This window comes from Quercus lobata, chromosome 3 (assembly GCF_001633185.2).
Source record: "Quercus lobata isolate SW786 chromosome 3, ValleyOak3.0 Primary Assembly, whole genome shotgun sequence".
In the NCBI taxonomy this organism is placed as follows: Eukaryota; Viridiplantae; Streptophyta; class Magnoliopsida; order Fagales; family Fagaceae; genus Quercus; species Quercus lobata.
Window position 1 is genome coordinate 39,946,641 of NC_044906.1, and position 13,046 is coordinate 39,959,686.

Sequence of the window (13,046 nt, forward strand, 5' to 3'; positions counted from 1 at the left end):
AAATTTTGAGTTTTTGTAGTCTAAAATTATACGTAAAAAATAAGTTTATGGATGAAATAGTAAATAACATCCGATTGACATGAAATTTGACATGCATTTTAAGAATATAAAGAACATACAATTTAATGGTTATATTTTCAAAATATGTAGCTATGTTAATTGTTTAGTGAAAGTTGTAGTATTAAGCTATAACTAAGTTGTAGTCAAATTTTGTTCGTAAACTTTGTTCCTCTTAACAATATATTGAGTCCTTAGAAACAAAAAAGAAAAATCAAAGAAAAATTTTATTTAACTAAAATTTTGAAAAAGATGTAACTTGCAGTATTGATAATATGATTATCATGCAACGATTTCAAAATAAAATAAAAAAATTTATGTTAATTGTTTAGTGAAAGTTGTAGTCTTAAGCTACAACTAAGTTGTAGTCAAATTTTGTTCGTAAACTTTGTTCCTCTTAACAATATATTGAGTCCTTAGAAACAAAAAAGAAAAATTCAAGAAAAAATTTATTTAACTAAAATTTTGAAAACGATGTAACTTGCAGTATTGATAATATGATTATCATGTAACGATTTCAAAATAAAATAAAATAAATTTGTAGATGAAAATTTTAAGACTTCATGTATTTGGGTTTTTTTTTCCTTTTTTTTTTTTGGTTGCGTCATGCTAATGAGTGCTTTTAGGATATTGGTTAACAATCTAGTTAAAGAAAGTTTTTATGGGAAAAGAAAAAAAAAAGCAATTAAAGTTTTAACAACTTTTTTCATTTCCCATAAAAGTAATGTCAATTATTTCCTAAAATAAATTGTTAACCAATGCCTTAAGGGCACTCGTTAGCATTTCCCTTTATCTTTTTATTAGATTTTTTTTAATTTAAGTTTCTTCATGACCACCTTGGAAAAAATTCTTGAAGCCGCCACTGCTCAGTTGTAAATTAAATAGCTAAGATTTTGAATGTGATAAGGATTTGTGTAGATTAAGAATTTAAGATTAAATTAATCAACAATAGAAACATCTATATATGTATATATAGACATGCATGCAACACTATGCTTAGGCTCAGAAAATGAAGATTGATGAAGTAATGATGACAAAGAGAGTTTACAACATCTTTCTCCACCTTTTGCTTGCAAATTGAAGCTCTCTAAGTTCAATGAAAATGGCTTAAATGGTTGATATTTTTGGGAAGATAGCACTTTGGAGAGATTTCAATTGAAACCTAAATATAAAATAGAAAAACACCATTTAACCCAAAAACATAAGTCTGGATCTAATTATGTTATATTAATCTCTTAACTTCTTTAGTATTTTCTATGTGGGACTTTTACTGACATGTATTCGTTAACAGGTACAAATGAGATATATAGATAATGAGAACTAAGTTGGCAGAAATAGGAAGAAGTATTAGGTCATCTTTTCGGCATCATACCTCGAGTTTTCAAAGAAGTTGATGATTGAGTTCTAAAAAGGGTGATGGCTGAATATGACCTGCAGTGGGCTGCAATTGAGAGATTGCCTACATTTGAGCGGCTGAGATCATCCTTATTTGACAATAATGGCGATGTTGGTGGTACTGATAATAAAGGAAAAAGGGTGATAGATGTCACCAAGCTTGGAGCTCAAGAACGCCATCTCTTCATAGAGAAGCTCATTAAGCACATTGAGCATGACAACCTTCTCTTGTTGAGAAAAATAAAAAACAGGATAGACAAGTAATCCTTTTACTCACTTTTTTTTTTCTTGTAAAAATCATGCCTAAGTATATACAAGGAACATATGTATGTAGAATCAATTTGAATGGATTTGATGTCATACCAACTAAGTCATAGATAGAGAAGCAAAAACTTGCATGCTAGAATTGAATTCACATACCATGTTGCTGTTCTTTGCTCTTGCTATCTTTTTCATTGCTCTACGAGTTAGAGTTTTTTTCCATGCATGTACCAATGAACAGTTCATTTGTCTGAATTGTTTTTGAAGCTTACCAAAAAATGAATTGTTTTTGCAGTGTTGGTGTAAAATTGCCCACTGTGGAGGTGAGATACAAAAATTTGCGTGTGGAGGCTGAATGTGAGGTGGTTCACGGCAAGCCCCTTCCAACACTATGGAATTCTCTTAAAAGCGTACTCTCTGTAAGTATTTTCATTTTTGGAGGGTAATTCAGAGTTTGATTTATGGATTTTTAGCTTTGACATAGAAGTTTTAAAAAAATAAATAAATAAATAAAAGGCATCATGGGGTATAAATATGCATATACACGTGCATGTTTGTGTGTCTCAGTATGACCATCTTAGATCAAAGAAAATGGGATTAATTTTTTTCATTCATTATATTTTCTTAATTTTATGTAATTTTCATAATTTTAGGATTCCATTTTCTTGATTTGAAGGTTTTCCTTATCAAATTAGAGTCTTGTCTATTTTGATATATTTTGACTTTTTAATAAAGTTTTTAGGAGCCTTTAAATAGGCTTAGAATTTGTTTTCAATAATTTAATAAAAAAATATGGTTCCTTATTTCTGATGGATACTAGAGTTTTTTTTCTTGAGACTACAAGAAGTCCTTATAGATTTAATGGTTTACATCTAACTAGAACGATATCTAACACCTTTACACTTTTCATTCTGCATCAATAACCAAGAAGTAACCAGGGTTTTCTGAATCTTGCTGAATTGTATAAACTACAGTTTATGAATAGTTTATTTATTTTATCTAAAACTACAGTTATCAGCTTATTATATAACATGTATGAATATTGGAAAATCAAGGTTGTCTTCTTTCTTTCTTAACAGGTATTCACTAAGTTGCCAGGTTCAAAGTCAAGTCAAACCAAGATAAGCATCATCAATGACGTTAGTGGTATCATAAAGCCAGGAAGGTAAGCTATAGCCTCTATACAGAAATAATTGAGATTGAGTTCCTCACTTTGTTGGTCTGTCTTTATCTCTTCTTTAAATGGTATCTTTCTTGTAGGATACTTCTAAGTGGTATCATATACAGAAATTTTATTAAGTAAAGAACCTTTGTATGATTTAGATTGGTGTATTAAGGAAATTTTGAGGACTTGTAGTATATTTTTTAGATATGTGAGGGACATATAATTGGCTTGTCATGCTTTATTCATCGAAGGTGCTTTATTTTGTGCAGAATTTTCAATTGGGAAAGAGATTATACTGTAATTTCTTATCACCTGATGCTATCCCATTTTTATGAAATCTTCATTGATACACTACCTCTATACATAAATTTATAATGCTTTGGAGTGGGGAATATTGTCCCATGCATTACAGAACCACGATAGCCTATGGTGTTATACATCATGGCTTATGTATTTATGGTAATCTATTCTAACGTCCCCATCAAAATCAAGTGTAAACTTGAAGACAACTTAAATTTGGAATATATGCATGTGAAGGAAACCATGTCCATGAAGACCAGAGGACAACTATTATGTTCAGAGGATCGCTACACCAGTGGCCTGGAGTTGCCAACATGTTCAAGTGAGCGAAGGCGTAGGCCATTGGCTTGGTTGGAAGAACTTTCTAGCAGAGTGTGAGAAGGGTTTTCGACTGATTTTTGGTATGCTCAAGTGGTCGAAAATACCTAGAAGGAATTCTAAAATATAGAGAAATTCTCAAAATTCTAGCTATTATACCATTTTAGAGTTGTTGGGATTGAGAGTGAGAGATAAAAAAAATATTATGGTAATTTCCTAATATATGCTAACATATAAAACTGAAATATCAGATTCTATATGCTATACTGACTATAGCGAACTGATCCTTTAGCTGCTTGTGAAAATATTGTAAGATTTTGTTGTGGCTGTAGAAGAACTCTTAAATTATACCTACACCCTTGTGTTAACAATTAAAATATGTGAAACAAATACTTTAGTGTGTAATGAAAGTGTTGTATTATGCCTCTTATCTCCTTTTCTCTAATAGATTACTGGGGAAATTTCTTACAATGGATACAAGCTAGAAGAGTTTGTTCCCCAAAAGACTTCATCCTATATTAGCCAAAATGACCTGCACATTCATGAGATGACTGTGAGGGAAATAATGGATTTTTCAGCACGTTGTCAAGGTGTTGGAAGCCGAGCAGGTAACTTTTCCTTAGAGATTCTTCTTAAAGATGATTCAGTTATGGATTCCCTATTAATTCATAACAATGATGATGATAATAATAATAATAATAATAATAATACTTGTTTTTGGCCTAATGAAGAGGTTATGGTGGTCAGTGAAAGGGAGAAGGAAGCTGGAGTTGTTCCAGATCCAGACATAGACACTTACATGAAGGTAACTATTGCATCTCAAGTCTTCTTTTCCTTCATGTCTGTGAACTTATCTGTACTGCTATAGCATCATTCAAATACTGTTCTTTATATGTATGAAGGAGACATGCCGAGTGGTTTTGCTATGTGAGAAATTAATAACAAAGGTCAAAATACATCCCTTTGTTTTGATCAACAAATATGATCACGGACCTTGTAGCTCAATTGGTACTTTCTGATGTTTCCAACAAAGACATCCAAGATTCAACTCTCTCCTCCCCAAACTATAAAATTAGCAAAAGGGAAAAAAAATGGAATCAAATCCCACCCAAATCCATTAGATAAATATTTTTTGAAAAAAAAAAAAAAAAAAAAAAAAAAAAAAAAACTTCTGATAATGTCAAAAAGTATTGATGGAATCCTTGAGGCTGAATCCCCTTACTCTGAGGAAATTCTGTGCTGTACATAGAAACAATCGTAGCCATAGCAAAAGACATAGCAATGTGTAAGAGTTTGACCATCCAATTTGCATCTTCAAACTAAAGATGGCTTCCTTCTAACCACCTCGAGTATGGGGCGAGATGTTAGTGTATAGACTCATTTATCATATTATCACATTTAGCACATGTTATTGGCGTATCTTATTTGGCACAAGTTAGCCCTTGATTGTAACTAAAATTTAGGAACATTACTTGTCCTTAATTTTAGTCCAATCAAGAGATCATCAAAGGTAAAATTTAGCATATTTATATATATGCTTCCTTGAACAGTACCAATATATACAGAAATACAGAGAATATGCAGATTCTTTCAGAATAGTTTTATTCTTTAATTCCTCTGTCTCTTTGTTTCAACATACTCCTTGTTTGCAAATTTGAAAGTGCACACAATGTATTTGAACATGTTCCTTTATTAGAACATGTAACATTGCAATCCTAGGTTCTACGTGTGCATTATCATGCAAGTCAAAGTAAAGCAATGTGCAGCATAGTAAAGTTAGTGTAGCTATTGATTGAAGTTACAAAACTCTAATATCTTTAGGTACAATAATTATTATGCGAGTTCATTTAAATCATTGTGCACCACGGTCATGTCATTCTATGATATTCTTTTGTTCCTACCTCTTGATGGTATTCATAAGTTATATTTTGCTATATTAATCTTACCATTTTCTCTGACAGGCAATTTCTGTCAAAGGACTAAAAGGAACCCTTCAAACAGAGTACATATTAAAGGTCACTCTCTTTTAACTAAGCTGAAAGAAAAGCTTGTACCTTGTAATTCCTATACGGATGAATGCCTTACCAGTTTATGTCTATTGCTGCCTTGGCTTCTCAGATTCTTGCACTTGATATCTGTGCTGACACTCTAGTTGGAAATGCCATGAGGAGAGGTATCTCCGGTGTTCAGAAAAAAAGATTGACTACAGGTAGTTTGAATAATAGAATGATAGTTGTTCTGTAATTTACTAGTGTTACTGAGATAGCCAAATCCCAATTTCAGCTTACAATTTTGACCACAAGGAATTAAATTAAAATTTGGCAGGGGAGATGATTGTAGGTCCTACAAAAGCCCTGTTTATGGATGAAATAACAAATGGTTTAGACAGTTCCACTGCATTTCAACTTGTTACTTGTCTTCAGCAGATGGCGCATATCACAGATGCTACTGTACTGGTTTCACTTCTTCAGCCAGCACCAGAAACCTTTGATCTTTTTGATGACCTTATTTTAATGTCAGAAGGGAAGATTGTGTATCATGGTCCACATGATCATGTTCTAGAATATTTTGAGGATTAGGGTTTTAGGTGTCCTGAGAGGAAAGGGATTGCTGATTTTGTCCAAGAGGTAAGTGCATAAAAGCCTTCTATTTTTTTTTTTTTTTTTTTTTTTTTTTTTTTTTTTTTTTTTAAGCTTTTGTTTCTTTAAAAGAACAACTTTGTCCTATCCTTATGCAGGTTATCTCTAGAAAAGATCAAGCACAGTACTGGTATCACATGGAGGAACCTTACAGTTATGTTTCAGTTGATATGTTCTCTAGGAAGTTCAAGGAATCTCCTTATGGAAAGAAGCTAGATGAGGAGCTCTCGGAGCCATATGATAAATCCCAAAGCCATAAGGACGCTCTTTCCTTTAGTGTGTATTCTCTTTCTAAATGGGAACTTTTTAGAGCATGTGCATCAAGGGAGCTTCTTCTCATGAAAAGGAATTCTTTCATATATATCTTCAAAACAACTCAGGTTAGGAAATGTACTTTTGTATTAAAACCGATTCTCATTCTTTCCATTTCAGTCATGTTCTTTATTTCCTTTGTCAAAGGCCCTGCAAATCTGAAACTCGCTTTGGTCTCTTCTATCTGCAGCTTTTTGTCATTGCATGTATCACAATGACTGTATTTTTACAGACTCAGATGGATATTGATGTTCTTCATGCAAATTACTATATGGGTGCCCTGTTTTATTTTCTTGACATACTTCTTGTTGACGGACTTCCAGAGTTGGCCATGACTCTTCAAAGGCTTGAAGTATTCTACAAACAAAAAGAATTCTGTTTTTACCCAGCTTAGGCATATGCAATCCCAGCAAGTGTTTTAAAGGTTCCACTTTCATTTGTGGAATCTCTAGTTTGGACATCTCTTACTTATTATGTAATTGGATATAGTCCTGAGGCCAAAAGGTGAACTTGACATGAAAATTTGTAAATTTACTTGTGCATTTCCCTGTATTTTTGGTTCATCAATTAGTGTCCTTGTTTTAAAGATTTTTATCTTTTTTTATAGAAATCAATGTTTACTTTATCTTTCTTGTCTAGTAAAAATTAATGAAGTTAGCCTTTAATTTATATAGCTGTCCAAAATTTGGAATGTAAGTGCAGAAGCAGTCTCAGTTTCTTTTTGTTATGACTCTAATAATTTTCTTTGTTTTCAGGCTCTTCTGCCAGATCATTCTTCTTTTCACAGTGCACTTATCTTCATTATCCATGTTTCGTTTCGTGGCTTCAGTCTTCCAGACTCATACTTCTGCCATTACTGCTGGTAGTTTGGCAGTATTTTTACAGTTTGTATTTGGTGGCTTCATTATCACTCAACGTAAGGTTATCATACCTCTTCTCCAATCTCATTCTAATATAACCAGTTGAGAGGATCAGCTGTGCTTTTTTGTTTCAGCTTCTATGCCTGTTTGGTTGAAGTGGGGTTTCTAGGTTTCTCCCCTGACATATGGAGAAATAGGCCTTTCTTTGAATGAATTTCTTGCCCCACGATGGCAAAAGCCAAAAGGTGAGTCTCTCATTGCATACCAAAAAATCCTGTCTATTTTATGCTGATACAACTGCGCATGAGCAAGGGGCATACCTGGTGATTTTATGGCTCTTCCAAAGAGATCAACAATGAAATCCAATCAGATAAATTCTCAAATATCCTCACTAATTATTAGTGTCTTTATTGAAGTATGTTATTTTAATTTGAATCTCAAACTTTTGTGCCAACTATATAAATCTTATTTCCTGTTACAACATATAAAGTTGATGGGCCAAACCTTTCTTGGAGTGTGGAAGTTCAAATCCTTTTTCACTATCTCCATCCACCCACTTCTGCCTTTTCTAATCTTAGCCAATTTTTTGTTAGCTTATGCAAATTCAAAAATACTTCTTCACTATTTACTTCCACCCACTTTTGGCTTCTTTTAAAATATTAGCCAGTAAGTCATAATGTTGTATTGGGGCTTCATTACTTCTAAAGCACTAAAACTTCAATAGATTTTCTTATAATATCACTTGTTAATTGTAAAAAATCTTGCACCTGAGTCCCGAAACGCACCTTTGCTTCATAGTGAATTTATCTTTTTTTTAATCCCTAGTGTTGATAAGATATGTTTATCGTATTGCTACAGCTTCTTTCAAGTAGTTTCCATACTTATTAAGGAGTTGTGATGTGGGAGATTTCAAGAAATGTGGTGAAGCATTTAACTCAATACATCTATGATCAACTACTCAATTAATCAAGACAAATTTATTGCTATTGGATGCAATTTGCATGATCACGTCTATGATTCTTATTGGGTGGTATTTCTCATCTATTAGATCCAAATAAATGTAACTTTAAAGTTTAGTTTTTGCTTTTGTTTGTACTTGGTTCTTTTTGTTTATAAATTTTGTATCATCCATTTTAGTGAAGTAGGGTGTAGAAAAGATATTTGTGATCTATAGTTGATTCAAGGGTTCAACCCAATGCTATTTTGACTAATTGAGGGCCCTTGGCAATCAAGAGATGGTACTTCACATCAGAGGCTAAGGTGCATACCTCATAGGCATGTGCACAAAAATGAGTTTTTTATTTTTTTTTTAATATATGTATAGACATAATATTGGGACATTTTGTGGTTTCAGTTGCAATCTTAAATAAATATTTTCTATTTTTATTGCACCCATTAAGGGATTCCTCCTATAAAGTAGTTTTTTAATGGTTGTTGGTAGTTTTCCCTTGATTGGTATGAAAGAAATAACATATTGTCAAAATATGTATTATCAAAACAACAAAGGCACATAATATGGCTTCTTTCCCATGATGGTTAGTATATTCTCTAATAAAAACTTGAAACTAATGTGTATATTCAACCAAAATTTTTATATATCTAATTGTGATTATTCATAAATGTAACTGTGAGAAACTTGACGAAACCAATATCATGAAAATTGTAAGGAAAAGATATTTTAGTACCTTCAAATGTCATGGTCGAACGAATGTCCTATATGTTTAATAACTCAAGCTAACATCAATAGCTCCACTACAATTGATTATTTATAATTCGAACTGTATAATTATAATTATTTTTAATTGTACCCATGCATATGCACGGGGCTAAAAGCTGAAGCATAACATTTACTAAGCTCTTATTGCGCCATCTCATCACCACGTCATTGTCACATAATTATTAATTTTCTTTTTTTATTATTCCTAATTTTTTTTACAAAAATATATATAAATAGATTATTGACTTTATACATTCATTTTGAGCGGTTTTAACATTACATATATTTTGTTTTTACATATTCATCTACTTTATAAGTGCTTGTGGGGGCGGCAGGAAGGGGCTAGGTTCAAGTCTCCAAGAGAGAGCTTCACACACATATACAATTAGATTAGGTTAGAGTAGAATTTATATCTTGTAATAAAAAATAAAAATAAAAACTTAGATGTTTATAACTAAATAATGAAATCAATGAAGAATAAAAAACCAAAAACAATGTCTATACATATCTATACTATATATAATAATAGGATTTTTGTAATAAAATTTACAAAACTCTTTTTGCATCACAGTTTTAGCATCCTTTCTTTCTCTCTCTCTCTTTTTTTTTTCTTTTTTTTTTTTTTTTTTTTTTGCTTTTTGCAATTTTTACTTTGTTCAACTTTTCATCTTCTTCAACTATTGTATTTTTAGTTCATTCTTTCATCCTCTTCAATCATTGTCTTTAAAATTTTTTCATTTGATTCCCTTTAGAGATTTTAAAATTTTTTCCTTATATATTCTTAAATTCTACACTTTTACTTTATTCAACCTTTCATCTACTTCCACCCTTCCTCTTCTATCTTAATTTTCATATAAATCTCTTCTAACTTCATTTCCACTTCTCTTCCCTATTCCTTCCAAGTTGTCTACCACAAAAAAGGTCAATACCCTCTCTCTTTCTCTAATTTTGTTTCTCTTTTGGTGGATTTGTTTCATCCACTTTTTTTTTCTACTAATTGTTCTTTTTGTTATTGTTGATTTAATTGTTACATCACATTTATTCTCTTTTTAGTAAATTTGTATGCATATTTAGGTATTTTGGTATTCCAATTCCGGATCCTAATCATTAGTTCTTTTTCTTTTTCCCTTTGGTTTGATTTGATTTAGGTTAACAATTAATTGTTTTGCAAGTTAGAATTTGATTTTTTATAGTGATCAATTTAGATGTTAAATTATGAGACTTTACTAAGTTTTGTTTATTTTTTAATCCTTTTGGGTGGGCAAAATACTCTAAATAGTTGTATTATAAGTATTCTATAATGCTACTTATTCAGAGAAAAGCAAAGATTAGTCAAGTGAAAATAATTGGATGGGTGACAAATTTTGGCTTTTGCAATTTCATTTTCATTATTATTATTATTTTATAACAATGCATATATAGAAACTTAATTCTGAGATTTGCTAATAATTGTTTATTTGATAATATTTTTTGGTGGATGAAATTGCAATTATGAAAAGAAAATAACCTCAATAAATTATCAACAACAATTTTTTTATTTATTTTATAATTAGTCCAATTAATCATTGCTAAGTTTTATTTATTTTTTAGTTATATTTTTTGGTGTTTTGGATTGTAATGTAGAAAAAATAGGTTCGATAAAGTTTGTTTAAAACTAAAAGAATAATTGAATAATTTCCAAATTTTATATTCTTTTTAATGATTCACAAAATGTTATAAATAACTTTTATTAAAAAATGAATATTTTTGCTAACTTGCCTTTTGAATTCTTGAGAAAAATTGTATATTTTTCATTTTGGTACAACAAAAATTATATAGGGTAAAATACTATTTTAATTTCTAAACCTTACCAAAAGTTTGTTTTTCGTCACTAAACTTTAAAAAGTTCTTTTTTCATCCCTAAAATTTGTAAAAGTTTTTTCAATAGTTTAGAGACAAAAATAGGGATGAAAAAAAACTTTCGGTAAAGTTTAAGGACATAAATAAAACATTTTCAATAGTTTAAGGAGGAAAAATGAACTTTTCAATAGTTTAGGGACGGAAATTGAAAATTTTAAAGTTTAAGAATGAAAAACAAACTTTTGGTAAAGTTTAGTGACCAAGATAGTATTTTCCCCAATTTTATATATATATATATATATATTACATCTATAATTGTTCCAATAATAAATAAAAATATAATTGTGAAATACATTACTTTTTATTAAAACTAGTATGTAATTCCGTACATATGCACATATACACTTAAAAACAATCACAATTACAAATATGATTTAAAACCTAATTGGATCTAGACTCTTTGGTTTTTGCACCCAATAATTTACTTACCACAAAAATTAAAAAATTAGATGGGACACATGGCGAAAAATTAAACTCTAATTAAAATTAAATTTAGAATTTAATTGAGTTTAAACTCTTTGATTTTTGCACCTAATAATTTACTTGACACACAAATTTAAAAATTAGATAAAATACGTGGTGCAAAATTAGACTCCAATTTAGAATTTAATTGAATTTTCTCTCAACTTTGGCTATTAATATATATATATATATATATTAGTACAAATTGCAAAAAATATATTTAATGAGACCACTTTAAAGAAATTATCACACACAATGTGCAGATCTATGACCAATTTCCATTAATCATTCGTCCAATCCATATCATTAACTTTCATCTAAATGACGTCATTTAGAAAGTGAAAAATACTAAAACTAACGAAAAGATTTGACAAAACTAGATAAAAATACTAAATTGAAAACCTTAAATTACTAAATTGAAAAAAATGTTGATGTTTGTAGGTAAAATTTATGATTTAACATGAATGATAATATAAATAGAAGATTTGTTCATTCAAATTGAAGTGCAAGAAGAAATATGATTTGGTACTCTCTGTTGTGAGCAAAACTCAAATTCTAGCATGTTAAAATGGATTTTCATACAGTCTAAAGCTATTTGTTCATTCAAACTGACCTCAAAATGGACTTGAACATGCCATACACGAACAAAAATCAATGATATAATGACATTGAAAACCAATCATGCAAACATGAACAGGAATTTCCATGCTTGACATGAAAGTAATACATTTTGTATATGTCATGCTACCAAGCGTGTGGATTGATTGCATAAAAAGAATTGAGTGACATGATTAATTATGGCCTTTCTTTGATACGATTCAATATTAATCATGAAAGAATCATTAATCGTCACCAACCAAAGACCAAGATTAGTCTACTAAAAGAGACTCTTTTTGAATTCCTACCATGACTAAAGATTTTAAGAGTAAGGAAAAACCCCTAACAAGATCTTTTTAAGACTTTGTGGTGTACTAGAATGAATAATTATAATGAAGCCCATTAAGATTTTATGCATGAACCTTCAAGATGAGAGAGAGAGAGAGAGACCCTACTCATGACTCTTTAAGTGCTTGTTGAATAATTTTAAATTTAAAAACACAAACTAGTTAAAAGAGTAATCTACTATTTTTAAAAGAGTTTCTAACCTTAGGCTTTCAAAATTTTATCAAAATCCTAAAAATTAGGACATTATCTCTATCTCGCTTTTAAACATTATTTCACTAAACCTAAAATAAAAAAGAGCCTTGTTAGTCTAGTAATACTAATAAATAATTTGATGAAAGAATCAACTTGTTCATTTTTAAAATTTTAGGGACAAAATCAATTTACCAAGCATGATATGAATGTGTTTATGGACTTTTCATGTGGCCACAAATGCTCAAGTAGCTGACATTTTTACTAAAGCTTTGGGTTTTAGTTCTTTCACAAGACTGTCAGAAAAGCTGGGATTGAAAATAAAATAATGATTGTATTAAATTATATAAAAAGGTTGGATTTTTTAAAATTCATGTCTCTCTTATAAAATATTAAGTAAAAATATATTTTATATTTGCTTCTGGCCCCAAAATGTCTCTAGTCAACCCTTAACTAGGCACTATTTTTGTGGACCGTGAATTTGAGCGATGTTTGAAAAGAAGTTATTTTAAACTGAATTGAGGCAT

The 13,046-nt window shown here is 30.3% G+C and overlaps 1 pseudogene; it reads left to right on the forward strand.

The window, feature by feature from the left end:
* The first annotated feature begins 1,370 nt into the window (after positions 1-1,370).
* LOC115980880 lies at positions 1,371-6,955 on the forward strand (annotated as a pseudogene).
* The last annotated feature ends 6,091 nt before the right edge of the window (positions 6,956-13,046 follow it).